Source organism: Orycteropus afer, unplaced genomic scaffold (genome assembly GCF_000298275.1).
Source record: "Orycteropus afer afer isolate SDZICR_OR568_19922 unplaced genomic scaffold, OryAfe1.0 scaffold00511, whole genome shotgun sequence".
Lineage (NCBI taxonomy): Eukaryota > Metazoa > Chordata > Mammalia > Tubulidentata > Orycteropodidae > Orycteropus > Orycteropus afer.
The window spans coordinates 868,431-869,190 of NW_006922098.1; positions in this window are offsets into that span (position 1 = coordinate 868,431).

Genomic DNA, 760 nt, shown 5'->3' on the forward strand with positions numbered 1-760 from the left:
AGACCAATGATAGATTCAGCTGAGGCTAATCTTGCACAGGTATTAGTGATACAAAATACTCACAAACATTACAGAAGCAACAGGAGACAGACATAGAGCAATCCCTCATAGACAGACAGACACTTTGGGAGAGAGATCCACTGGATCTGCTGACTCAGGGCCATAGTATTGGGGGTACCACACTCAATTAGCACAACAAAATACATAACAATCTTGTTCCACAACCTACATTGGTGTGTAGTGACAGGGATCTTAAAAGTTTTCGAGTGGCCATCTAAGATACAGCTAATGGTCTCCTCTTGTTGGAAGTAAAGAAGAGTGAAGAAAACAAAGGGCATTTGCAAACAATCAGCCCTGGGACATGATGGACCTTGAGACCAGAAGAACTGGATGGTGCCTGGCTGCAAATGCCAGCCACTCAGGAAGGGATTAAAACTGGAAAATCCTGGATAGAGTGGGAGGAAAAATGTGGAATAAAATCCCAAAAAACAATAATGATCAGAATTACTGGTTGAATGGAGTCTGGTGGGAACCCCAAGACTATGGCCCTGGGATACTCATCAGGCCTGGGATAAAGCTCACTCCCAAGGGCTGGCTTTCAGCCCAATAGTAAATAAGACTTGCATGCAGAACACTCAACCTGGGGTGAGGCACCCCCTTACTCTACAAAGATACATCCCTTGGAGTAATCAGCCATGGGGCACCAGAGGGGCAATAGTCAAATGGAAGAAAATCTGGACAAATAGGATTGCATAACTAA